Below are 25605 nucleotides of genomic sequence, written 5' to 3' on the forward strand. Positions count from 1 at the left end.
ATTTACAGTCCACCTTTTAAAGATGAGGAAACGGAGTCCTAGGAAACTGACTCAATGACTCACCAAGATAAGGACAGGACTAGCTGTCTCCTGGTTCCCACGTAAGTTTCTTTCTATGAGAGCAGAAGCAGTAAGGACCTAAGACATCTTTAGCTTTCCTACCCGAGAAGAGCCATCACAATTAAGTACGTTATTATATTGCTTTGGACATTCTGCAGGCAAAATGTAGACCTTCATACTCATATTGATTCTATCCCCTGATCTAAGGCATGAAAATTATTTGTAATGTTGATTAATTAATGTAAAAATTGGTATCAATTTTTCGTTGTTTTGAAGTGGATCATTTTTAAAGTCTTTTATTGGATTTGTTACAATACTGCTTCTGGTTTTTTAACTTTTTTGGTGTTTTATTGGCCACGACGCACCTGGGTCTTATCTCACCAACAGGGATCAAACCTGCACTCTCTGTACTGGAAGGCAAAGTCTTAGCCACTGGACCACCAGGAGAGTCCCCTATAATATTAATTTAAAAAGCAAATCAAAGAAGCAAACAACAACAACAAAAGACTGCCAATATATTGAATTTGCTACAGTTCTTGAAGAACATGGGACAATTTTGTTTTCTCTCTTTCTCTCTAGGAATTCAGATGAAAGTCCACATCTTTCCAAACAGGTGGTTGTGATAGGCTTTCTTCCTGTGGCCCTTTTTCTATTTCAGGGGGAAAAAAAGGAGATGATTTTGCAAGGTCATATGCTCAATAAAGTGGGGGAGAGGCATCAGCCATTAGAGAAGGCAGGGTAGATAAAGGTGTACCCAACCAGCAGAAGGGAAGGGGGAAGAAAAGACCGAGGACAAGTCGAGAGAAGGGACGAATAGGGTGAGCAGGGGCACTGGCTCAGGATGAGACATTAAATGTGAGGTCACCAAATTACAATCCTGAGTTCAGCTTCCCTTGAGGAAGCCAAAGGCTTTTGTTTTGTTTTTTTTTTTCAACATCTTTGAATGCTTTTCTTAAGTGTGGCCACCTAATATACGTAACAACACACTTTCTAACTCCATTTAAGTTTGTTCTGTTATCCAACAATATTCTTTTCTACAGTTTTTCATCTTGAATTTATGGTTTGTCAAATGCATTATTCTTTTTAAAAAATTATTTATTTTTGGCTGCACAGGCCCAGTTACCCCACAGCCTGTGGGATCCTAGTTCCCCAACCAGGGATTGAACACGAGTCTCCTGCATTGGCAGGCAGATTTTTAACCATTGGACCACCACAGAAGTCCAGCATTATTCTTTAATGTGCTTTGTAGCCCAGCCCAGCCTGAGAAACTCTTTCCATGTTCCCCAGGGAATAGAAGACAGTGTATTCCAAGTTCCATCAGCTGAATTTAAAATGAGTCTTAAGAACACAACCTGTTTGTCAGTTGGAAGCTGTAAGTTCAGTGATTCTGTGGGAGTGAATTGCAGACTTAGGTTATGCATTTTAGAACTGCTTTAAGAAACTGCATTTTTAACCAAATTCACTCATCACTGCACCCCAGTGCCTGGCATGGTACTGCTACTGCTAAGTCACTTCAGTCGTGTCCGACTCTGTGCGACCCCATAGATGGCAGCCCACCAGGCTCCCCCGTCTCTGGGATTCTCCAAGCAAGAACACTGGAGTGGGTTGCCATTTAGCATGGTACTGGCCACTGGGAATTTCTGGGGAAGTATTTGTCAAAAGAAGTCTCACATCCTTATGTGGACTAACGTACCCCACCCCTTGTTTAGCATAGGTTTCATATTTTTAGCAAATCAGGGAATAAAATAATCATTTTCAGATCACCACATGACTTAAAATAAATGTGCTTTGCTGCTTTAAATAAATATATATTTACACACATATACATGTACACATATTTATATGTAACAAATCCTTTGTACTAAATTACTTAACTGGCCCTAGACCCTGTGACAGTTACTCACACAAGGAAAATATCCTTTGTCCACTCCATAAGTCTCTATGAAACCTCTATTATGCCAAACACCACTGCTGGCCTTGGGGACATGAAATAGGCAGAGGCCCCTGCTCTCATAAAGCTTATATCTAAATAAGAGGAAACAGACAATAACTGATATTGAGAAATTGAAATATAGAGTTCATTAGATAGTAAAAAGTGCAGAGAATAAAACAAAGCAGGAAGGGAGCTGGGAACTGTCAAGGAGGCAGAGTGGACATGAAAGCCCTCATTGAGAGGAAATGTTTGAGTGAAACCCGGAGGCAGTGAAGGCTCAGCCACGCAGATACCTGATGTGGAGCATCCAAGGCAGAAAGAATAGGTACATTTGTCTTATGTGGGGAGAGGGAAGAAGAGTTCATTCCAAACATCTGATAGTATCCTGCCATCAGGTAGAAATTACTCAGAAGTTTTTCTCATCTCTATGCAGATCACTTATCCAGAAAAAAACCATCCCTGCTGAATCCTAAAGATGGTCATCTGGGGACTTCCCTGGTGGTCCAGTGGTTAAGAATCTGCCTTCCAATGCAGGAGATGCAGGTTCGATCCCTGGTTGGGGAACTGTTAATGAGATCCCACATACCGTGGAGCGAGTAAGCCTGTGTGAGCTAGAGCCTGTATGCCACAGCAATGAGCCTGAGTGCCACCACGAAGACCTGCCGCAGCCAACTAAATAAATCAACATTAAAGAAAGATGGCCACCTCTTTGGCACGTGCGAAAGAGAGGTCTCTCTTGGCACATCTCTGAAATATACTGATTTCTTTCTGGCGCACAGCGTACGCAGCTCCTTAGCCTAGAGGGGTAAGCGGAATAGACCAGATTTGCTTCTTCAACTCTGCTCCATTTCCACTCCCCTTACCCCAGCCTAAGTTCCCAGCCTCTCTCCTCTGGGTTATATGCCTGGTCCAGCCACCTCACTGATGTTGAACCCTGAGGGTCCTTCAGGGTCCCTGAGGAAGGCAAGGGAAGCAACACCCCTAGACAAAGCAGGCTGTAGCTCAGAACAAGTAGAATATAAAAGTAAGGGGGAACAAGAAGGCTATGTTAGCTACCATTTCATTCTTTCTCCTAATCCTGAAGTATATACTATACCTCACACACACTGTCCTTGACAGGAATGCCCCGCGTGCCCAGGAGGGCAGCACACTTACTAAAGGCAGGAAGACAGGGCTCTATGGGAAAAGCAGAGGATGAAGAGCTTCAGGGGCTTGGCAGGGGAACATGCTCCAGGCAGGGGCTGGAGAAAGGCCTCCAAGAGGATGTTCTTTGAGTTGAGTCTTTAAAAATGCTTATTATGTTAGATGGAAATGATTAGAGGGGTGTTTTGGGTATAAGAGGTCCCTTGAGCAAAAAGGAAACAATGTTGGTTAGAGCTGGGGACAGATGAACCACAAACTTGGTTAAGGTGTATGGGGACAGGGCAGGGACAACCATGAGTCCAGACAAGACTGGAGAACCAAGAAGGCCATGCCTACGTGCGTCATTCTTTCATTCAACGAATCTTTATTGAGCACTGACTATGCACTAGGCATCATGCTAAGTGCTTAGGGATAGGACAGGGACAGAACAAAGCTCCTGCTCTCATAAAGCTTATAATCCTGGCATAGAGAAAAGCAGTAAACAAATAAATGTATTTCACACTATCAGGTAGCAATAGGTGCTATAAAGCAAAGTAAAACAGGGCTGGGAAATAGAGACTGAACGGGGTGCTATTTTAGATGGGGTGGCCAGGGGTGACTAAAAAGAGATAACACTTGAACAGAGACCTGACTCAGTTCCTGAATAAAATGAAGCGGTCAGCCAAGCAAACGAGCAGAGAAATTATGTTCCCAGCAGAGGGGACAGTCAGCGTGGAGGTCTGGGGTGGTATGTACGTGGAGGCAAGGGAAGGGCTGGGGCTGTGGACTCCCACGTCAACTTCAGCCAGAGTGTCCCTTGACTTCAGACTGTAGTATGACATCTCTGGGTCAGATTGCTTCTTGCCCCTCAAATTGGAAAACCACTGACCTGACACAACAACTCACATGGTATTGCTCAGTTACCCTTTTGCTCCAAGACCTTCAATACCCCTATTGCCAGCAAAATAAGCCCCCAGATCCCATTACACCTCAGATAAAATGCAGGGTTCTTGCAGAGACCTATCTGGCCTCAGAGACGTCTTTCCCTCCTGTCCCCTCCCACAGCCCACTCCAGGACCCTCCATGTACATACCACCCCAGACCTCCACGCTGACTGTCCCCTCTGCTGGGAACATAATTTCTCTGCTCATTTGCTTGGCTGACCGCTTCATTTTACTCAGGAACTGAGTCAGGTCTCTGTTCAAGTGTTATCTCTTTTTAGTCACCCCTGGCCACCCCATCTAAAATAGCACCCCGTTCAGTCTCTATTTCCCAGCCCTGCTTTACTTTGCTTTATAGCACCTATTGCTACCTGATAGTGTGATATACATTTATTTGTTTACTGCTTTTCTCTATGCCAGGATTATAAGCTTTATGAGAGCAGGAGCTTTGTTCTGTCCCTGTCCTATGCTTAAGCACTTAGCATGATGCCTGGCGCATAGTCAGTGCTCAATAAAGATTTGTTGAATGAAAGAATGACGCACGTAGGCATGGCCTTCTTGGCCTCTCCACAGTCTTGTCTGGACTCATGGTTGTCCCTGCCCTGTCCCCATACACCCTAACCAAGTTTGTGGTTCATCTGTCCCCAGCTCTAACCAACATTGTTTCCTTTTTGCTCAAGGGACCTCTTATACCCAAAACACCCCTCTAATCATTTCCATCTAACATAATAAGCATTTTCAAAGACTCAACTCAAAGAACATCCTCTTGGAGGCCTTTCTCCAGCCCCTGCCTGGAGCATGTTCCCCTGCCAAGCCCCTGAAGCTCTTCATCCTCTGCTTTTCCCATAGAGCCCTGTCTTCCTGCCTGCTGGCCCCATTAGTGAGTGCTGCCCTCCTGGGCACGCGGGGCATTCCTGTCAAGGACAGTGTGTGTGAGGTATAGTATATACTTCAGGATTAGGAGAAAGAATGAAGTGGTAGCTAACATAGCCTTCTTGTTCCCCCTTACTTTTATATTCTACTTGTTCTGAGCTACAGGCTGCTTTGTCTCGGGGGTGTCGCTAACTCCCAGCAATGTAACTTTCATCCTTCCCAGGCTAGTCCTGCTGTGTTCCTGCCAGCCTGGCTGTTCTTGACTCTTCAACTCTCTGCTATTCTTGCCAGCACTGTTCATATGCTCCTCTCTGCAATTCTGATAGCCAGAGAGGCTTAGTGACTTATTTTTTACCTGATTCTAGGCCAGCACTTCCCAGACCTGGGAGGGACTATAGGGGGAAAATGCTTCTGCCTGCAGTGTGTTCAGCATGTTAAATGTCCTGTGAAATCCTGCAGTAAAAATACCTGTTTAGCATCATTAAGCCAAAGAATCACATATTTCTTTGCTGAACCTTTCTTTCCCCACAAAGCACCTATTAATACTCTGAAAAATTAAATCCTGCAGTGCAGCATTTTATGATGTGACCCTGGATGCGTGCAAGAATATTTGTGAAATAAATTAAGGAATGAACTGCGATGGCATGGCAACTCGCCCACATGCAGAAATGGAATAATCAACAGTAGCATAATAACAGGGCTTCCCAGGTGGCGCTAGGGAAGAACACACTGGCCAGTGCAGGACATGTAATAGACACGGGTTCGATCCATGTGTTAGGAAGATCTCCTGGAGGAGGAAATGGCAACCCACTCCAGTATTCTTGCCTGGGAAATCCCATGGACGGAGGGCTACAGTCCATGGGGTTGCAAAGAGTCAGACACAACTGAAGCGAGTTAGCATAGGCATAGCATAATAGCATAGCATAATAACCATCAACATTTGTGTGTATACTCCTTCCATACCTGGCACTGCTCTAGGATTCACTTAATCCTCAGAAAAAGTCCTATGAGAAAAGCTTTCTTATCAACAGCCCCATTTCACAGGTGGGGAACACACAGGTGGAGAGATCTATTGAATCCACACAGCCATGAAGCGGCAGACGAGGGCTTCGAGCCCAGGGTCCTGTTCCCAGGGTCACAAGGGCCTCTCTGTTGCTCACCTTTACACGAAATGTTTCTAAGAGTGAAATCAGCTCATTTTGCACTCACTGTGCACCAAGCACTTCATGTGCTTCATCTCATTAAAAGTTCTCAAGAAACTTTATGAAGCAGGAATTGATTGACATCTCAAATCATCTCCAATCGCCCAGTTAGGGAGCCATTCATTTCCCTGTTGCCTTCCCGTTTGTGAGGATGTTCAAAAATGGTACCAGGACCCGTGAGCGCTGTCCCGGCCACTTGTGGAGGCTTCCATATGGCTTACTCCTTTGCACCGATTCCTTCAGAAGCCTGGAGGGGCAAGGCCCCTCCTGGGAATGAGTTGTAAGCAGAGAAAACAGCCTTGTGTATTTGGAGAGACAAGGCGGCAGCATTTTGCCAAGGGTACACACACGCATCCAGGTAGCTTTCCTTTCCCTTTTCCTTTTTCTCACAAGCCTGTCAGGCCAGGAATAGAAGACAGAAAGTGTCTGTCAGACAGTATGAGGAAGAAGCATGGTAGCCAGAGCCTCAGCAGGAAAGAGGAAAGGATTTGGTGCCTGACCAGCCTGCAGGACCCCAGAAAGGGACCCCTTAACCTGGAGTCAAGTCTTCCTCAAGCTGCGCTAGGCCTCCTCCTCCAGCGCAAACAAGCAATGTGGGCATCGTACCAGAATGTGGGATCAGAAGCAGTGAGCACCCTGTTTCTCTCTCAAAATGATAGTTAATGGTGACAGAGTCCAGGCTGATCAAGCCAAGGCTGAGTGGAGGGTATCTCTGGGCCTGTGTGCCCTCAGCACTGAGGCCACTGGAGGCCAGAGGAGTCTGAGTGGCCTGTCTATAGCCAGAGCCATGTCAGGAGTGTGACTCACCCACCACTTGCATCCCTGGGATGAAGCCAGGAGAGAGAGTGGAGTGGGGACACCCAGTCTGCCCCTCACCCTTCTAGGCTTCACTCTGGACTGATGTGGTGCCATCAAAATTAGCAGCATCCTTTTCAGCTAAGGAAGTGTTAAATTTCTTGAGAGTCTTAGATGAATAACTATGCTGGGAAGATAGAAGAAGCACTTGCAAACAAGAGTCAGATGATTGTGGGAACCTAGAAAATTCTCCCACAAGTTGCCAGGCAGGTAGCTCTGCCAGCTTCAGGAAAAGCCAGGAGGATTAAGTTTTCTTCAGGGAGAGATCTGGGTTCGCAGAGGCCTCTCTGGTAAATTGGGCAAGACCGCAAGGCAGCAGCTCCCTGAGATAAAGGAAACCGCAACAGCTTGAGGCTGGAGCTCCCAAGAGGAAGCCCAGATAGTCCCAGGGCCACGAGAAAGGTTGTGTCTTGCAGAACTCCAAGGACGACCTTTCAGTCCTCTTCATCGTGCAGTGCTTAGTCGCTCAGTTGTGTCTGACCCTTTGCGACCCCATGGACTGTAGCCCACCAGCTTCCTCTGTCCATGGGGATTCTCCAGGCAAGAATAGTGGAGTGGGTTGCCATGCTCTCCTCTAGGGGATCTTTCCAACCCAGGGATCGAACCCAAGTCTACGGCATTGCAGGCAAATTCTTTACCGTCTGAGCCACCAGGGGCACCCATAGCTTCATTGTAGAGATGTATATTGATGAAGACCATTTTATGGCAGACAGCAGTCAAGTGTCTTGAGGAAGGTGACATTTTTTTCTCATCTATAAACAATGCTATGCGGACTTACCAGTACTGCCTGAACCCTGAACTGCTCACAGGGGCAGGGACTCCTAATCTGAGGTTTGCCTTCACTTCTTGCTACTACCCTCTAGGAAGAGGAAGGAAAATGTGCCATTTTCTCTCTGCAGAGAAAGCCCTGGGGCTGGCAGGGTGTATACCTGGTCAGGGCAGGACCTGGCTTCACAAAATGCTATCATAGACCTTCTCTTTGGAACTTCTGGCTGGTGATCACACTGCCTTCTCCTACATCTTCCCACTGAGATTTACAAACATCAGCATTTTCTCGTCAAGTTCATTGAAATGGTGCCACTCTTGGAGAAACTGCAAAGAGCCAAGGCTCTTCCTGCTCTGTGCCCTGCCCCCACCACCTAGCTGCTTCTCTGGGCCAAAGGTGTGATGACAGAGCCTGAAGCCAGCCCTTCTGGAAGCTTCTGGGCTGATGAGAGATCCTCAGGGCTCCTGGAGAGGAAGTGAGGTCATGGTGAGGTCATCCTATCCATACCAGGAAAGGAAATTGTTGGCAATTGGTGTCTGCGAGAAGGAAAGTTTTTCCAGCCTCAAGATTGTATGTGACAAGAAAATCCACCCTGAACATCTCTCCATCTCCCAAGCTTGTTGTCTTTTCTTTTTTTCCTTTTTGGCCCTGGGTGCCTGGGAAAACGCGTTTTGTTCCTTCTTGGCTTTGTGCCAGTCCAGGCTGGCCTTGCCCCATGCCATGGCGGTGGCAGGTGATTCACTGTCTGAGTCTAGTTCCTGCAGATTCTAGACTGGCTGTGTTTCTTTAGGAAACCGGGCCTTGCCTTAAAGGAAGCCATTCTTTGAGATTTAGGGCTAGGACTGAGCACAACCCCTGGTGTGTGGCAGGCACTCAAAAACTATTTGTTGAATGACCCAAATTAAAAAGCAGACAAATAAATAAGTAGATAGAAGAATCAGTAGATAGATAAATGGTGTATTTTACATAAATTTTTGTATATTATGCATATCAGTCAGGGTTCTCTGGAGAAACAACAGAAGATTTTATTTATTTATATAAAGGTATTCATTTTAAGGAATTGACTCACACAGCTGTTGTTGTTCGGTCGCTCAGTTGTGTCCAACTCTTTGTGACCCCATAGACTGCAGCATAGCAGGCTTCTCTGTCCTTTACTAGCTACTGGAGTTTGCTCAAACTCATGTCCATTGAGTTAATGATGTCATTCAACTATCTCATCCTTTCTTGCCCTCTTCTCCTCCTGCCCTCAGTCCTTTCTGGCATCAGGGTCTTTTCCAATGAGTCAGCTCTTCCCGTCAAGTGGTCAATGTATTGGAGCTTCAGCTTCAGCATCATCCTTCCAATGAATAGTCAGGGTTGATTTCCTTTAAGATTGGTTTGATCTCCTTGCAGTCCAAGGGTCTCTCAAGAGTCTTCTCCAGCACCACACAGTTGTGGAGGCTGTCAAATCCACATGCATAGGGCAGGCTGGCAGCCTGGAAACTCAGGCAGAGCTGGATGCTTGAGTCAGTTTTTCTTCTCCAGAAAATCTCAGTTTTACTCTTAAGACTGGCTGGTCAGGCCTATCCACACTATTGGAAGTAATTTCTTTTATTTAAAATCAACTGGTTGTTTTCCAAATACATGGGGTTTTTTAAGTATCTTTGATATTAATTTCTCATTTTGAAACTAATTTCTCATTTAAATGCTTTCTTCTCTGCAATAGCTCTTTGTCTTTCCTCAGTTTTCTAACTTTATTGAGGCTTTCAATGGCTAAGTCAAAGATCTCTCTTAGTAAATGTCATACTGCACTTGAAAATATGTGGGTTATTTTCAAATATCTTTTGATATTGATTTCTAACATAATTACACAGTGGTAAGAGAACAGACTCTGTATGATTTCAATTTCTTTAGGTCATGGCAATTTTGTACCTCGTTTTATGTCCTTGGATATGTTCCAGTAGTCAAGGCTATGGTTTTCCAGCGGTCATGGCTATGGTTTTCCAGCAGTCATGTATGGATGTGAGAGTTGGACTGTGAAGAAAGCTGAATGCCAAAGAATTGATGCTTTTGAACTGTGGTGTTGGAGAAGACTCTTGAGAGTCCCTTGGACTGCAAGAAGATCCAACCAGTCCATCCTAAAGGAGACCAGTCCTAGGTGTTCATTGGAAGGACTGATGCTAAACCTGAAACTCCAATACTGTGGCCACCTGATGCGAAGAGTTGACTCATTGGAAAAGACCCTGATGCTGGGAGGGATTGGGGGCAGGAGGAGAAGGGGACAAGAGAGGATGAGATGGCTGGATGGCATCACCGATTCGATGGACGTGAGTCTGAGTGAACTCCGAGAGTTGGTGATGGACAGGGAGGCCTGGCGTGCTGCGATTCATGGGGTGGCAAAGAGTCGGACACAACTGAGTGACTGAACTGAACTGAACTGATGTTCCAGTGTCTCCTAGTTTATAGTTTATGAGAACTTGAATAGAATTTGTATCCTGCTGTTGTGTGAAAATTGTATATATCTTAATTATGTTGAATTGGTTCACAGTGCTTTTCAGGTCTACTATATCCTTCTACTTCTCTGTATATTCATTCCATTAATTTTTGAGAGCTTGATATTGAAACACCAACTAAAAATCTTATCTACTTAAAAATAATTGTAATATATAGCAGAACTATATGTAACTTTTTTCTGTATTTTCCAAGTCTCCCGTAAATGTGTTATCATGTGTGTGTTAGTAGCTCAGTCACGTCCAACTCTTTGCAATCCCATAGACTGTAGCCCACCATGAGTACTTTCATAATTGAAAAAATAAAAAAGAAAGAGAATAAAAAAGTCAACTGGTTGTAAAGGATAATCCCACCTACCAAATATCTTCATAGAAATACTTTGATTAGTGTCTAATTAAACCACTGGGTACTGTAGTGTAGCAAGTTGATCTACAAAACTATCCTGTGTCAAGTTATGTACATTGAAACAAACAACCACAGCCACCACCAAAAAACCTGCCAACAAACAAACAAATACTGTATAATAAAAGCCCAGTAAAACAGGGTTGGCCTGAAACCTGTATCCCATGTCCAGCTAGGAGGTGGCAGCACCAAGATGCTTAAAACACAGTCATTGCCCTAAGGAGGTAACTCTCTAGTGGGGGAGCCAGTCGAGTAGCCAAATAATTACAATGGAGTGTAATAAATGCTGTAATCAAGATGTGGAGAAAACTTGCTACTGCTATTTAAAGTTGGGTAACCTCTAAGTGTTCAGAATAACCTTGGTAACCTGAGAGAGGGTCTGATGTCAGCCAGGCTAATATTATAACCTTAACTGTTCTGCAGAGAGAGTTTCAAATACCTTAAATAAATGGACTGTGAAACAGCCAAAGGATCTTAATGCCAGTAAATGTCAAACCACCCAAGGCAAACTGGGTATTTGGGGAAAGGCCTGCCAGGCAGCCACTCTCATCTTGCCACTCATGGCACTTCCTGAATGCCAATCAGACACTCAAGGCTCTGTGCAGTTTGAGATCTGAAGTCCTCTGGATAAACCTCCCCCAAGAAATTGATGCCTGAAAGGGCAGATTAGAGATGAGGCTCTGCCTTCTGCCTTACTGAGGGAACAGGAGGCCCTGGGCTAACTTTAGCTGCATTTCTATTTCTGGAACAGCAGTACTGCGTCCTATTTCCCCTCCCCCCAGGGCATGGCAACCCACTCCAGTATTCTTACCTGGAGAATCCCATGGACAGAGGAGCCTGGAGGGCTACAGTCCATAGGGTTGCAAAGAGTCAGACACAACTGAAGCGACTTAGCATTCATGCACACACTTCTACATAGCTTGAATTTCATATGAAGGATGTATATTACTTTTGTAAATAAAAAATTAAGAACAAATCAAGTTGTTTTTTAAAAAGAGAACTCAACTCTGGAACAACAATGGTAACAACAGCAACAACCCAAGTGCACCAACTGACCTTGATGCAAATTGCTCTCAACCCACCCCTCCAACATGTCCTTTGTAGGGACCGGTTGAAGGTAACTTCGATCTTATGTTTCTGGATGTGGATTTAAAAGTACTACCTCTCCAGGATAATCCATTTAGAACAGCCTCCTGTGGTCCCTGTGTCAGGAAGTCACATGACCCCATCTAAACCTGAGGGGTGGAGGATGGTAGTGGCCAACAGAGGGTTTATTTACCCACCCAGATTGAGGTTAGGACTGACACGCAGTTTAATTATCATGCAGAGCTGCAGCTGGAGGCGGCTGGAATGAGTTGGCATCTGCTTTTGCAGAGCACAATTTCTGCAAATAATTAACCACCAGAACTCTTGATTCTCTCTAATTAATGAAGAGGAAGCCTAGAATCTTCAAAGTCCACGAATGTCATGCTGCCATTGTGTCAGGATTGATCTCCTTTGTTCTAAACTGAAGAGCATGCCTCTCCTGCCTCTCCTAATTCTTTATAAATTGAATTTTTCTATTACTAGTTGTGACAGCTAAGTAACATGACTTCAGAAATTCACCCGCAGTTCATGCCGGTATTAGAAGCCTGAATAATAATAATTTTTTAAAAAGAGCTATAATGGAACAAGCTTTCTGTCTCTGACCCAGAATTAATCATCGTGAAGAGACACCTCCTGAAAAGAGGGTTGTTAATTAGCTCTAATGGATCTCGCTAGGTGGAGTTGGAATTATTGAGAAGTTGGCAAACAGAAGGGGAAGAGAAGATTCCTCCCTTTCTTTGTCCATCTCCACGTGATGCTGGGATGGAAGAGGCCAAGACTATGCTTCCTGGGGGTGGGCACTCATGATGGAGGATGTGGGAAAGTTCTGTTCAGTAGGGGATGCTGTTGTGTGTCAGTATGGAAATCCACCAACTTGGAACATCTTTGAGGAAAACAAGTAAAAGTGTACAAGGCCCTATCCCTGTGGCCTTAACTAAGCATTTAATGAAGACACCACGCAGCAGCCAGAGTGGGATCTTATCAAAACCCAAGGCAGGCGGTGTTATACCCCTGCTCCAAAAAGCTTGTATATGAGCCTATAGAGTTCCACTTGGGCTTCCCTGGTGGCTCCAATGGTAAAGAGTCCATCTGCCAATGCGGGAGACCCAGGTTCGATCCCTGGGTTGGGAAAATCCCTTGGAGAAGGAAATACTTCTCCAAGGCAACCCCCCCCCCACCGCCCCAGTATTCTTGCCTGGGAAATCCCATGAACAGAGGAGCCCAGCAGGCTAGTCCATGAGATCACAAAGAGCTGGACACGAGTGACTAACACACATAGAGCTCCACTTATCTGTCCATTGTTTCCTCTGTGACCTCGTTTCCTCTATTTTATTTCACACCCACTCCGTTCCAGACATAGCAGCTTCTTTAATGTTCCACCAACATTCTAGCTCCTACCTCAGGATCTTTGCACTGGCTGCTCTGTGTAGAGTCCTGTTTTCCAGATAATCCACTTGGCTACATTCTTCTTTTCCTTTAGGTCTCTGTTAAAAGTTTACCCTCTTATTAATGTCAACATTGACTGCCCCATGTGGAATAGGATCCCAACCGTCCCCATTCCTCTTATCCTACTATATTTTTTCCTCACCTCCTAACATACTATATCATTTCCTTATTTATTGTGTTGTTACATGTTTGCCTCCTCTCCAGCATTTATTATTTGTAGACTTTTTGCTAACGGCCATTCTGATCAATGTGAGGTAATACCTCACTGTAGTTTTGATTTGCATTTCTCTAGTCAAGGCTATGGTTTTTCCAGTGGTCATGTATGGATGCGAGAGTTGGACTGTGAAGAAGGCTGATCGCCAAAGAATTGATGCTTTTGAACTGTGGTGTTGGAGAAGACTCTTGAGAGTCCCTTGGACTGCAAGGAGATCCAACCAGTCCATTCTGAAGGAGATCAGCCCTGGGATTTCCTTGGAAGGAATGATGCTAAAGCTGAAACTCCAGTACTTTGGCCACCTCATGCAAAGAGTTGACTCATTGGAAAAGACCCTGATGCTGGGAGGGATTGGGGGCAGGAGGAGAAGGGGACGACAGAGGATGAGATGGCTGGATGGCATCACTGACTCAATGGACATGAGTCCCAGTGAACTCAGGGAGTTGGTGATGGACAGGGAGGCCTGGCGTGCTGCGATTCATGGGGTCTCGAAGAGTCGGACACGACTGAGCGACTGAACTGAACTGAACTGAACTGAATCATTAGTAATGTTGAGAATCTTTTCACCTGCCTATTGGCCACCTGTATGTCTACAAATAATAAATGCTAGAGAGGGTGAAGAGAAAAAACTTACAATCCTACACTGTTGGTAACAATATGGGAAACAATATGGCAGTTACTTAAGAAAGTGAAAATAGAGCTACCAGCTCTATTTTCATCCAGCAATCCCACTCCCGGGCATATATCCAGAAAAAATAAAAATTCTAATTTGAAAAGACACATGCACCTTAATATTCATACCAACACTATTTATAATAGCCAAGACATGGAAACAACCTAAATGTCCATCAGAAGATGAATGGATAAAGAAGACATGGTATAAATATACAGTGGAATATTTATTGTTTTTTAGTCATTAAGTCATGTCCAACTCTTTGGGACCCCATGACCACCAGGCTCCACGGTCCATGAGATTTCCCAGGCAAGAATAGTGGAGTGGGTTGCCATTTCCTTCTCGAGGGGATCTTCCCGACACAGGGATTGAACCCATGTCTCCTGTGTCTCCTGCACTGGCAGGCAGATTCTTTACTACTGAGCCACCTGGGAAGCCCCCACAATGGGATATTACTCATCCATAAAAAAGAATAAAATAATGCCATTTCCAGCAATGTGGATGGACCTAGAGATTATCACACTAAATGAAGTTAGACAGAGAAAGACATCTATCCTATGATATCAGTTATATGTGGAATCTGACTTAGAAAACAAACTTATGATTACCAAAAGGGAAAGGTAGGGGGTGAAGGATTAATTTAGGGTAAGCTCTAATACTTTGGCCACCTGATACAAAGAGCTGACTCATTGGAAAAGACCCTGATGCTAGGAAAGGAGGAGAAGGGGATGACAGAGGATGAAATGGTTAGATGGCATCACTGACTCAACGGACATGAGTTTGAGCAAGTTCTAGAAGATGATGAAGGACAGGGAAGCCTGGCATGCTGCAGTCCATGGGGTTGCAAAGAGTTGGACACAAATGAGCAACTGAACAACAACAATGGGATTGAGAGATAGACATTACTGTATATAAAGTAGATAAACAATAAGAATTTATAGCACAAGGAACTATATTCAATATCTTGTATATTTTGTAATAATAAAAGAATCTGAAAAGGAATATATGTATGTATACATACACATATATGGGCTTCCCAGTGGCTCAGTGGTAAAGAATCCTCCTGCCAATGCAGAAGACACAGGTTTGGTCCCTGGATTGGCAAGATGCCCTGGAGAAGGAAATGGCAACCCACTCCAGTATTCTTGCCTGGGAAATTTCATGGACAGAGGAGCCTGGCAGGCCACAGTCCATGGGGTTGCAAAGACTCAGACATGACTTAGTGACTAAAGAACAACAATATACATATGTATATATGTGTGTGTGTGTGTGTGTGTATAAATATATATATGTACATATCACTTCGCTATATACCTGAAACTAATACAATATTGTAAACAACTATAATTTTTAAAAAAATGCCTTCTATACCTCTCACTAGAATATAAGCTCCACAAGAACAGGGATTCTTGTCTGTTTGTTCTCCAGTGTATTCCTAGCACCTGGAAGTATGTGGAGTTCAATAAATATTTGCAGAGTGAATGAACCCATCATCCCACTTTGGAGCATTTGCTGGTGTGTGTGAAGGCTGCATGTGCTCATTCAAAGTGATTGCTCAAGCAGCTTATAAAGACCAGGGTATGAGAAGTTCCTTTTTCCTTCTTCAGTGTCTGAATGAAGTGCTATTGTTTGCTTCCTTTGGCTGCCAAATGTTAATAATTAAAACAGTGGGCTCAGAGTTAAGTATTACTTGAGGTGTTCTTACTTTCTCAGTGATTTCTATAAAAAGCTAGAGAGGGTCTGACCAAGAATGATGCTTTTCTGGGAGGGGGCTGTGTTTTGTCTCCAGGGGTCTCAGTTTTCCTTTCATCTCCACAGAGAGTGGGGTTTTTAGAGATCCAGTGCAGCAGGGGAGATATGTGTTTTGTGTAATTCAGTAGTGACCCGACTGAGGGGGAGCACTCGTAGGCACCCAAGGAAGAGGCAAATCTGCTGAGGATACAGGGCCCCGGCCAGAACAAGAGGTTTAGGCGGAGAGTTGCAATGGAGCCCAAATCTATGGATTGTAGCTCTTTGTATGGATTGTGTCCAAGTCCCCTCCTCACTCATGCTCCCCAACCATGGGGCCGTCATAGATATCCCTGCATTAAATTCTTTCCAGTAAGGAATGCCTGCTGAGTCCTGTGTGTGTCTGTGACTTGCCAGGTGGGGTAGGTAAACCTGGCAGGAGTTGTAGTCTACATGGATGAGGGTCCCCGGAATTGGATAAATCTGATCTTTTATGCTCTACTTAATTTGTGTCTCATATCAATCCTTCCTTAGCTCAGAGGGACTGACTTCAGAGAGAAACATGTCTGCATTCAGTTAACAAACCAGCTGCTGCCAGGCTGAGTTCTGGGTCATGAAATATAGACTCCAGTCTTGATTCTGCAGCTGCTATTGGAGCAATTTGAGCCATTCATCTCCCTGCACTACAGTTTCTAACTCCACTTTCTTAATACTTAAAAAAAAAAAAAGAATCTAGGCTTGCTGGTGGCTCAGTGGCAAAGAATCTACCTGCCAATGCAGGAGATGTGGGTTCAATTCTTAGTTCGGGAAGATCCCACATGTGGAGCAACTAAGCCCGTGTACCACAACTACTGCGCCTGTGCTCTAGAACCTGGGAGCTACAACCACGGAAGCCCCAGTGTCCTAGATCCCACAGCAAGAGAAGCCACTGCCGTGAGAAGCCCATGCACTGCAACTAGAGAGAGGCCCCACCCGCTGCAACTGCAGAAAAGCCCACGCAGCAGGGAAGGCCCAGCACGACCAAAACAATAAATAAAATTATTTTTAAAAAAATGCTTTCTCAATTCTCAGAGTCATTCCTTGAATAACTCTGTCTCTTAATTTTAGATATAAAGAAGGAAAGGCCCAGAGAGGTCAAGGTACTTGCCTATAATCACACTGTATTCATAAGTAAGACCAAAAAACTTAAAAATCAAATTACCATACAATTCAGCAATCCCATTTCTGGACATTTATCCAAAGGAAAAGAAAACTGCACATAAAAAAGATATTTGCACGTCCGTGTTCACTTGAGCATTATCCACAATAGCTAGTATGTGGAAACAACCCAAGTGTCTATCAATAGATAAACAGACAAAGAAGATGTGTTCCATGTAAACACTATAATATTATTCAGCCATGAGAAAGGAAGAACCCCTGCCACTGGCCACACCATGGATGGACCTTGAGGGTATTATGCTAAGTGAAATAAGCTAGACAGAAAGACAAGTTCTGCAAGGTATCTCTTATCTATGGAATCGTAAAAAAACAAAACAAAACAAAAACAACTCATAGAAACAGAGAGTAGAAATGTGTCTGCCAGGGGACTTTGGGTGGAGGAGGAGGAAAATAGCTAGAGTCTGGAGAGAGAGGGCCAGGACCTGAAGTCTCCCTACAAATTCAGTTTCTGTTCATAATGCCCTTCAGATCACAAAAACACCCACCCTGTTGTCCTCTTGGAGCTGTGAATAAAACTTGTTCTTATGACTAAAAAGGGACTGCAGCAATGCAAAATGGATTATTATTAAAGTGGCCTCCCAAATTTAGAGGATGGCTCAGAGGTCAGAACTGAGAACCTGAACTAAGTCACGTGGGGGTAAAAGCATGAATTGTTGTGTTTTATTAGATATTCTATATTCAGATTCCAAGCCCGACATTTAGAGCATCCCTTCAAAGCCAAGTTTGGCACAGTGCTCTGATTCTAAATAGCAAAACTGACCTTCCCTCTTAGACTTGTATTCTAAATTATTCTGAAGATTCCTCTCCCTAGACTGCTCACAACAACCAACCTGAAGCAGCCTCCAGGACACTCTGGCTGATTTACAACTGCAATCTTGCTAAAAGGAATGGGAAAAAGCCAAGATGAGTTTCTGTTAGACAGAATTACTGGTATGAAATACTAACATCGCTACAACGTGGCGTAGAACAGACTGGCTGACTGCATGGCTGCCCTCCCTTCCTTATTTCACTGAAATAGGTCATTTGTTATAAAAGGGAAGGAGCCTTGTTCCTCGTTCCCCCCACCCGCAAAGGATGATGGGAGAAGACTGCTTTCAGCGCTCCTCAGTGTGTGCCTGCATGTGGCTCCCCAAAGCCAGCACTGGGCCAGCAAGCCTATTCTGACTAAGTGCCCACGTCAGTGGCTTGTCTTTGACGAGCCTGCTATGTGCAGAGTCCTGCTGTTTCCTGCCTTCAGTGAAAGAATAAAGACTGGGCAGGCCGCAGGCAGTGAGCTCCAGCTGTCCCCTGCTTAAAATACAACGATGAGATAGGAATTGGCCATCAGGGTTTAACAAAAAATTCTCTAAATGAGGAAGGGGGGGACCTTTCCTTCACATTTATTTTTTGTGTAGAAACTTGACCCATCCTGTCAATTAGTCGATCAAATATTTGCTGGCAGCACTCACCAGTCCCCATCTTTTACAAAGGGCGGGGTGCAACAAGAAGTAAAACCCTACAAGCCAAAGACTTAGCTTGGAAGAGTGGAAAATTCAAATGAAAACAGATCCAGGTGGGCAACATGAAAGAATGAATGAACGAAGCTGCATAGTAATAGCATCTTAAGATAAAAATATATGACTATTTTCCTTGTATATTTAATACACAAAAATATTCTCTCCTCCACAAAGTCAGAGCCTTGTTGGTCTGTCTTCAATTTTCACATTTTTGATTGAGACAGGGGTATCTTTCTCAACCGTTCTGTAAGACAGTGGTAGTGGTTTAGTCCCTAAGTCATGTCTGACTCTTGTGACCCCGTGGACTGTAGCCTGCCAGGCTCCTCTGACCATGGGATTTCCCAGGCAAAAATACTGGAGTGGGTTGCCATTTCCTTCCCCAGGCCATCTTCCCAACTCAGGGATTGAACCCATGTCACCTGCATTGCAGGCATATTCCTTACCACTGAGCCACCAGGAAGGCCCTCTAAGATGACTATAGGGTAAATGCCAATTTGCATGCTAAAAGGCAGTGTCAGGACTGTGTTCAGTTGGAGCTTGTGGGTTATCACACGGGAGCAGCTGCTTACTAAGGGCTTTGTTGCCTTATTGCTGAGTGAAAATGGGAGCCCAGGATATATCTTTAAATTCTTCTCAAGTGTTGTTCTTCCCTATGCCTGTCATGGAGTATGTTGCCATTTCTCTCCCCTGGATTTCTTTAGACTTGTCTTGTCCTTTCATTTCCCTCAAGCAGATGGGAGTCTCCCCAGTAAAGACTGAGCATTTTCCCTGTCTGCTCACAGGGATGGTCTGAGTTCTCTGCACTAGAGAAACTGCTAGATAATATTAATAAATGTTTGTTGTTTTAAGCCCCTCACTTTGGTATGATTTGCTGTGTGGCAAGAGATAATCAATACATATTGATTCTGTGATTGGATATCACTGTTAACCAGCTTCACTTTGTTCACACAAGGAGTAAGCATGTGCTTTCTATGTATAGCAAAACCTCCAATTGACACAAAATATAGGTATGACAGAGGCCTTGGTGGTACTTCTAGAAGCCTCCTTATGATCAGCATTGGTTTTGTACACAGCATCCTTAGATATGGTCCTTTAACCAATTCATAACCCACTTCCCTGTAAGAGAAAGGCTTGGCAAGAAGACTTGAATGATGCCATGATGAACTGCAAGACTTCCACAAGCCCAGAGGGATGGCAGGTAGGAGCATATTCAATGCAGACAGACAGAGTCCTGTATAAAGGTCAGATTCAAGGGACAATGGAGAGATGGTTGGACTGTGGGCTTTGTGGAGGGAATGATTATGTTTGTCTTGTTCACTGTCTCCACCCCTGGTCTGGCAAATAATGTCTGGGAACACAAAAATCAATAATGTAAGTTTCCTACATTAAAAGCCTCATAGTCTAACTGGAGAGCCCAAAGTGTGTGTGTGTGTGTGTGTGTAGTGATACAAGAAGAAAGAGTAAACAATGGCCTGCAGAGAATCAAGGGACTAACTACATATGTTTGTGTGTGTGAGCTGTGCAAGGATTGAAGAGTGTCAGGGGAAGCTCCATCCAAAAGGTGATGGTCAAACTGAATCGTAATGGGAGAAAACTAGAAATTCACTAGGTAGATAAGATCACTAGGCAGCTCTGGAGACATGAAATAGCATGGTGCGCTTAGGGGAGAGTAAGTAATTAATTTGGTCAAAGCATAGATTATATTTATGTGATGAAAGCAAAGATGGAAAGACAGCATAAAGGGAATGATAAGGGATGAGCTGGAAAAGTAGGCAAGACTCTCTGGATCTTGAAGGATGCTGGTGTAGAGGGGTCAAAATTTATCTCATAGGTGATGGAGAAACATGGAAGGATTTTAAACAGAAGAGGTATACATTCTGATTTATAATTTTGAAAGATAGCTTATGGAGAATATTGGTGATTGGAGGCAGGAAGGTTGACTGGGAGGCTACTGCAGAAGTCTAAGCAAACGTGGGTAAACTGTGATGACAGGAAGCATGGAAGGGGAGAGGATCAACAACAGATCTTTGGGAATATGAATGGACTAGGCCTGCAAGTGATGGGAGGTGGTGGATGACTATAGACATGAAAGAGGCGAAATTAGTCTGAAGTTTCTCGCTCAGGCACTTGGTTGAAATAATTTTATATGTAGTAGAGCTATATATGTTTCCCCCATGGCTCAGTGGTAAAGAATCTGCCTGCAGTGCAAGAGACATGGGAGACGTTTGATCCCTGGGTCAGGAAGATTCCCCTGGAGGAGGAAATGGCAACCCGCTCCAGTATCCTTCATGGTAAATAAATTCCGTGCACAGAGCAGCCCAGTAGGCTACAGTCCATGGGGTCATAAAGACACACAACTGAGGGACTGGGCACAGCACAGCAGCAGAGCTGTATGTGTGATGAGCTTTGTGCTGTGTAAGCAAAAGATCAGTGTTAATAGTACGATTAGATGTATCTATCAAGCTGCTACACAGGACTCAAAAGAGGGTGTGAAGAAGAGAAGAGATCACATAACGGTGGAGAATAGTTAAGTATGAAGCTGGATGCTGGTGGCATGAAGGACAGTCCAGGGTCTTCTAGTGGGAAGGCCAACCAAAAATAGCTCTCTGGGCTGTTCTGGCTGAACTGGCAGGGCCACATGCTCTGGCGAGCTGTGGGTGCCATCCCTGTGAAGAGGGTGGATCCCCAGATGACCCTGGCCTATAGTTAGCTCACACAATCAGCTGTGGCTGGCTTCCAAAGTAGCAGCGACAGCAGCTGACAGGTTTGGAAATATATTTTCTTCTCTGTCAAGAAAAAGTGCTCATAAGGAATACATTTCCCAAATGGCTACTCTTTCTGGTTTGACCTAAGGGGTTCTATGGCGGAAAATACGCCCATGGTTTCTGTAAAGCCATTTAAAAAATTAATCACTTCTCTCTTGAGTCAAAAATACCCTGAACCTCTTGAGTAACTTAGGAGAATTCATTGTAAGTTCTATCCCTGGAAAATAGGTCAAAAAAATGCTTGCTGGCATGCTTTAGTTCTTACTGAACACCTCCCTGCTCTGCATAGCCCAATAAACGTAAATTAGAATATAAGAATTCTAAGGAAAGGAATCTAAGCTTAATAGAGTAGAAGTCAATGTCCTCTTTTGGGATCTGAAGTTGGATTACAAGAATCTAGCTTTGAGACTCTCAGCTGAAAAAGTTTTGGCAATCACTTAAAGTTCATGTCAAAACATCTGGTGGTAAGTTTGCTTTAGAGTATGCTAACTGGGGATAATATTTCAAGACTGCAATAATGTTTTTTGTTTGTAAATTGAGCTTTAGTTTCTGTACTTCATCCAGGAAACACTAGAGGGTGTACATCAGATAGAGGAAAACAGCTGCCCTGAGAATGAACAGGAATGAAGAGGAGAGATGGCTTGGGAAGGAAGGTATTTCTACACTTCACTGAGACACAGAATTTTACTTCGGTAGACACTAATCTTTATGCTATCAAAAAGCGACTTGATGTTTGAAACCCAGACTCGAGAACTTTAATGATGATCTGCTGAGCCTGTTCAGAATCCAAAACTGTAAGGAACCACCATTACTCTCTGACCAGAATGTATATTCTGTTCATTTTGGACATCTTGAAAGCCAATATGATACAGCTCTATCTGTGAGTCTTTAATTTTAGAGGAAACGCTATTTGGATTTTCACAGATACTGGATTTTTTTTACAGCACTGATACTCATATCCCCAAGTGCTTGAAGTGAATAGTAACGATACAAAAGTGAATAGTAATGACACCAGGCATTTTCAGGCACTTGTGGGAATAAAACGTGCTCTTTGAAGATATGCTAGATTGGAGGCTTTCCCCTCTTCATTTCATCCATAGTTTTCATGAATTAACTCTACATGTAAACACCATTCTACAATGCTGAAACACTGGAGTTAACCGGCCACCACAACGCGGTGCACGTGTCAGTAAGAACTGCTATTTCTCTTGCTTAAATTTCCAGTTCCATAGTTGCTTTGTACCTCTTGCAGATGCCAGAAGAGCTAGTGAGGGCTAGAGTCAAATCACCTATTTTAAAAACAATGTTAACAACTAATTACTCTAATCGGAAACAAATATCTTAAGCTTCTGAAGAGACAAATCAACTGAATGTTATAATATTTTAATGAATGATGAACTGATAATTCTATGAAATCTCGTCCTTAAACCATAGCAGACTCCTGAAGCACAACTGTTGAAAAGCGTGTGTGAATTCCAATATAAGAAACTTCACAATAAAGCATGCTAAGTTAAGAAGGACCTGCCCTTTAACAAACCATGGGGTCAGCCTTACCTGGACGTTAATATCAGGAGAATAGAAATAACATTATGAACTTTCGAAGGCAGCGTCTGCTCGAAACGATCAAGTACACTGACAGGGACAGTTTAGCTCCGGAATTTGGGGTTGGCTTTTGTTAGTCATGCATTATCCTACTTACCTCTGAGGACAGACCTTTAAATTTCAGAAAGTGTTGAGATGCATTACTGTACCCGTAATCAAAAGTCTTTGGCAGAAATATCATTTATCCTTGTGGTAATGAACAGATTTATAACATTCTGGTGTCACCATTCCTGAAAAAGCACTTTGGTTTGAATGCTTCTTCCACAAACATAGTGAATCGTTCACGAAGGCACATGGGTGTAGAACGCTACGGAGAGATATTGCTGGTGAGTGACAGAACGTCTGGTTGATTTACAGGAAACCCCAAGTGTGCGTATGAATAGGTTAGGTTTAGATTGACGAGCAAATGTGTAACCAGACTTCTGGCTGACAAATGGCAGAGCTATGCCAGCACATTAGCCTCTCTGGAGAGAGACCAAAAGTAAGGCAGGAGGATCAAGTTCATTCCATAAAGGATATTCAAACCTCATGGATGGCAGCGTGGCTGAGATATTAAGCACATATAGATTTTAATGCCCCAAAATAGAACCGGGCAAATTTAGAGTTGAACTGGCATCCAAGCTGAAGACCAAACTCCTATCAAATTTCCCTGTATTGACTCACAGACATAGAGACCAGACTTGTGGTTGCTAAGGGGGTAGGCAGATGGAGGAGGAGAGGATTGGAAGTTTGGGGTTAGCAGATACAATCTATTATATATGGAATAGATAAACAATAAGGTTCTACTACATAGCACAGGGAGCTATATTCAATATCCTGTAATAAACCATAATGGAAAATGGAAAAGAATATATAAACCACTTTTCTGTACACCAGAAGATAACACAGCATTGTAAATCCACTATGCTTCAATAAAAAATAAACTAAAAATTTTTTCTATATTGTGTATATTTATATTTACACTCCTTCAGAAAGATGGTGGTATTTTTCAAGATGAGTCATATTTTATTGGCAGGCTTAGTTTAAAGTGGCTAGCCTCTAGAAATGGCTGGTTTGGGTAAACTAGAAAATAGAAACTGATGAATTAGTATCACAAATGGTGCCAAGCACTAAATGGTTTAGATTGGATTTGATTTATTCTGATTGGGCACAAAAGAGTTCAGACATAGCCATACAGCTCTTGTGAAGAAGGATGAAGCATCTGGACCACATTCTTCCTCCGTAGCTGAGCTGACTATGCAGGGCTTTGGGTCTGCTTTCAAGAACAGCAGTAAGATTGTAGGGGCAGATCCTGTTCATTGAGTCCCTGTGGCCTGTCCAGCACTTGAGGTCATTATATCATTTAATTCTTCCCACCCCACTGTGGGGCCGGGTTTATGATCTGGCTTTATAGATGAGCCTGACATTCAGAGAGATGACTTGCCCAGGGTCACACACTAGCCAGTGACAGTTCAGATTTAGACTCTGGTCTGACTCCAAAGCACTTGCCATCATGCTACACCACTTCCTGAATGTCTGAAGAACAGTTCTGGTGACGGTCCGGCAGATCACAAGCCCTGTCATATCTGTGTAGAAGCCAGATACAATGGACATGAACTTGAGAAAACTCCGGGAGGTGGTGAGGGACAGGAAAGCCTGGTGTGCTGTAGTCCATGCGGTTGCGAAGAGTTGGACATGACTTGGCAACTGAAGAACAACAGAGCTGCAGAGAGCCAGGGACTTGGAGCTGAATTCTTGACTCCATCATTTCCTGGCTGTGTGATCTCAAAAAAACTTCTAACCTCTCTAAACTGTCTCCTGTGTGTATCTTGTGGGTGGTGGAATATCAGGACTCTTCATTTCTAACCCTCTGTGATCCCATGAGCCTTCAAGGGGCTTTTCCTTCCCTATAATTGAGGTCAATGTTCATTCTTTTGCTCTTTAGGTAAGCTCAGGTGTGAGGAAACATTTCTATTTGAAATTCAAGGACTGAGTTAATTTCTGCCCTAGAGATGTTATTCCTTCTCTGCAAAAGTCATTTCCTCTGTGGGTTGCCCCAACACAGGCTAGCATCCATTTCCCAAGTGGACAACTCCACTGTATGCTGAGTGTGGTGCTGTTTCCAAGGGAGGCATAGAGAGGCCTGTAGGACATGCTAGAAACCCAAAATGATACTTTATAATGTTATTACAAAGGAAAACCACTAGAGATGTCTCTCATCTGAAGGCAATAAATATGACTCCCTGTGGGTCAGAGAACCAAATACTCATGGAGTTGCCCCTTTTGGATACTTTTCTTCTATTTCTATAAATTAATGAGGTTTTATTTATTGTATCCCCTCCTTATGCTTAACTCACAATGATAATGCTGATGAACTTTCACTGAAATCTGCTGTCTACAATGAAAACGTCCCTGCACACTCCTTGTTGGGCTTTCACCCATTACCCTGTTGATAGAAACATACACACTAGCTCCCCTGCCATGAGCAGCCACCACTCGCTGCTCACTGCTTGGGATTCTTCAGGCTCAAGTGACATAAGCCCGGCTGTATGTGGGGAGCAATGCTGGAAAATTCCTTTGATGTTGTGCCTTGTGACACTCAATGACTAAATCTAAGCTTTTGCTATTTGACCAAATGCCAAATGTGCTAGATCCTGAATGTCTATGATCTTACAGATGGCTGGGTGAAAAAATAAGAATAGACCATCAGAAAAAAGTATTTCAAAACTATTTTGCAGTGCTAATTAAGGTGAA

The 25605-nt window shown here is 43.7% G+C and overlaps 1 protein-coding gene across 2 annotated transcripts in view; it reads right to left on the reverse strand.

Annotated features, from left to right (window-relative positions):
* ITGB6 (integrin subunit beta 6) overlaps window positions 1–23230 on the reverse strand; it is a 152495-nt gene extending 129265 nt beyond the window's left edge. For both annotated transcript variants that reach the window (XM_070357504.1, XM_005897269.3), the window contains exon 1: window positions 22970–23230. The gene's annotated coding sequence lies outside the window, so the exon portion shown is untranslated. The remainder of the gene's footprint in view (window positions 1–22969) is intronic.
* Window positions 23231–25605: the final 2375 nt, after the last annotated feature.

This window comes from Bos mutus, chromosome 2 (genome assembly GCF_027580195.1).
Source record: "Bos mutus isolate GX-2022 chromosome 2, NWIPB_WYAK_1.1, whole genome shotgun sequence".
Lineage (NCBI taxonomy): Eukaryota > Metazoa > Chordata > Mammalia > Artiodactyla > Bovidae > Bos > Bos mutus.